Consider the following 3,035-nt stretch of genomic DNA (forward strand, 5'->3'; position numbering starts at 1 on the left):
AGATAGATAGATAGATAGATAGATAGATAGATAGATAGATAGATAGATAGATAGATAGATAGATAGATAGATAGATAGATAGATAGATAGAATGTGGCATCACAAGAGTTATTTAGAATTACGTTGTTCAAAAGCACAAATGTACACATGTATAAACATAAAAAACTTTGCCTCTCTGGTTATAAAGTGGGTTAGAGATTTGCCTCAGTAATAATTATTCAAATCACAGTGATCCTTTTGCCTGTGTGTTAATTACCAGACCAAAGCTTTGAGTTGGAGGACTCTGTATCTACTCTATATGCTAATAACACTTCTTGCTATTTAGGCCACTCTAAAAGACTGGAACAACAGAGAAAGGAGAGAGAAAGGGCATAAGTGGGAAATTGCTCCAACTACATCAACCCAAACCTCACTCCTTTTAAAATATTAACAAACTAGTTAATTAGTGAATGTTTCATTATTAGACCACGAGTACTTTTGATCTAAATGTCAAGTGTTGTAGAATGAGACTACAGAAATTAGTTTAACTCCAATGATCCGAGTTTCTGTAACCGTGGCTTGTAGCCACAACTGGATGACAGAAATATCCTTACATGTCCCGCTCTTAAAACGTCAACTGTAGAGCTTTCACATGATTTTTGCTGATTAATATGAGTGGACAACCTCTATTAATGAGAGGTGGGAAACCTCTCAAAGCTACACTTCTGTTTGTTGGGTTTTGCCTTTTTTTCTTGTATCAAAATATACTTTTAAAGTGATTAAGCCAAAGAGACAACAGGTTTAGATTAAGGGGTGTTTCTTTTCAAGGATGCTTTCCACAACTGATTGTGGAATGTAAAAAGTTATTCCTTTCCAGGTTCTAAAAGAGAAGGACCTTGAACATCACACACCAGTGAGGACTAAAATATTTTGGGAAGTTCTCAGTTTATGGTGTCACATAAATGGCCAGCTATGGTATTCTTACAAAAATTGCACTTGCTGCATTACTATGAACACATACACCCAGATGTGATGACTGCAGTGCAATATTTTATGTTTTCCATTACTGTTGTACCAAGACTGCACTTGTTCCTTGTGTATTCACAATCTTCTTTACGAGATTTGAATAAAAAAAAAAAAAAAGGTCCTGGCACTTAGAACTACAACAACAAAAAGGAAGACAAGCACACGTTTTCATCCTTGACCATACATACATCATATCAGGGATGTCATTCCTGATGATGAGAGGGATCTGATTTATCAAAGTACGTGGTAATTTGGGATAATGTGAGTGTCCATCACTCAAACAATATTAATAAATGGTTGGTGACCCACCACAGGATGCTGTTGATATTCCTTTCACACTATTTCCCATTCCTAAATAAGGAGGTCTGCTCAGCACGAAGACGGAAGGTTTACGATCGCCAGTCATGCGCTTAGATGACCCTGCAGGCTGCAACGGATGCAGCATGTGAGAACATCACAATGGACACCTGCAAAGCCTGGATAAGACATTCTTTAAGATATTTTCTGTGTGCACTGCAACGGAAGATATGTGTTGTGACGTGGGTGAGATTCTGTGGCCTGACAAAGAGGAATGTCGGGATGTGTAGAAAGACTGCACCATAATTCACCACAGAGAACTGCATGTACAGTTCTATCAAAGGGTTTTTTTTTTATTATGTGCACATTTCTAATTTTGCATTTTTTCCCTTTGCTCCTTTTATTTTTCTGTTTTGCAGTGATATAGCCGATCAACACACTACAGTATCTTACAAATAGTAAAATCCTAAATGTAAATCCTGTTCAATCTCTTGCTGTCATTTTCCAACACACAGTAATGTAGAGCTTTGTAATGCTGAAACTGACATGTAGAAAAAAAACAGCCTTGTGCATTTTTATTCATTGTTATTGAAATAGTACCAATAGCTTACATCAGAAAGTACAATTAATACATTGTTATATTGGCATTATAACTGAGCATTTTGACTGTCTTGTTTGCACAGAATGGCACAATAACTTGTAATTCTGATGACATGTCCATTAACATAAATATTACTTTTGAAAGATAAATAAAGGATTTTAAGTTAAGTGATACAGAATCGACAGAGAAACCTCTAAGTGTGCCAAAATGGTGTCTAATAAACTAGTGAGAAATATCTGAAGACCTCCCTAACACTGTAATTATAAGAAAAATACTGCATTAGAGTGTACACAGGTAACTCAAACGGGAAGAGACAGAAGGCTGACGTAAATCTCACCACTCACACACACATGCACACCTACCCACCACACACAAGCCCAAAAGTACCAACCTAGCTACGGGAAGAGCAATGATGTTGACCCCGGGAACACAGAATCTCTGTCTCTGTCAGAGGGACTTGGGGCCTTTTGGTAAGCTGTGTGTGAGTATGCGTATGTGTCTGTGTGTTTGTGTGTGTGGGCTGGGGTCCGAGAAGTGAGGAAGGATGAACTGTGTGGGAGAGCCATCTATTCACTGCTGACAAGGTCAGAGCTACGGAGGGAAAGAGTCCCCTGCCATATGCAGAGGAAGAGAGAGAGAGAGAGCGGTATGGAGAAAGTGAGGGAGAAAGAGATGGACAGAGGACGAGAAGAGCACGTAAACTTTCCTTCTTGCTTTCTTTTATTCGTGCATATTCATAAAATGCCCGTTTTATCTAATTAGAGAACAGAAAACACTGCATGGATACAGCCGACTCAAAGTGTTTGGAGAGTCAAGCGTGAGGCAATCTTTACAGCACTCCAGCTTGCACCACCTCCACAATAAAATGTTTAAAAGTAATATGTATGTGAATATGTGTCTAAGGTGGACACGGGATAACTGCAGGATGTAGCTGGTAAGCCAGATGATGACGATGCTTGTCGCACAGGCATGAAGGAGAGAGAGAGAGAGAGAGAGAAAGAAAGAGACAGAAAGAGAGGGATAGAGAGAGCGAGAGGAGTGGTGGTGCTGAATCAACAGTGACCAGTGTGCTTTGTCTTCATTATGATCCCAGTGGGGAGTCACAGAGATGCGTAGATGCCACACACGCACA

The 3,035-nt window shown here is 39.2% G+C and overlaps 1 protein-coding gene across 1 annotated transcript in view; it reads right to left on the minus strand.

Annotated features, from left to right (window-relative positions):
* spata17 (spermatogenesis associated 17) overlaps positions 1-3,035 on the minus strand; it is a 23,541-nt gene that overhangs the window by 6,225 nt on the left and 14,281 nt on the right. The gene's annotated exons all lie outside the window — the stretch shown is intronic.

This window comes from Stegastes partitus, unplaced genomic scaffold, assembly GCF_000690725.1.
Source record: "Stegastes partitus isolate 25-593 unplaced genomic scaffold, Stegastes_partitus-1.0.2 Scaffold584, whole genome shotgun sequence".
Taxonomy (NCBI): Eukaryota; Metazoa; Chordata; class Actinopteri; family Pomacentridae; genus Stegastes; species Stegastes partitus.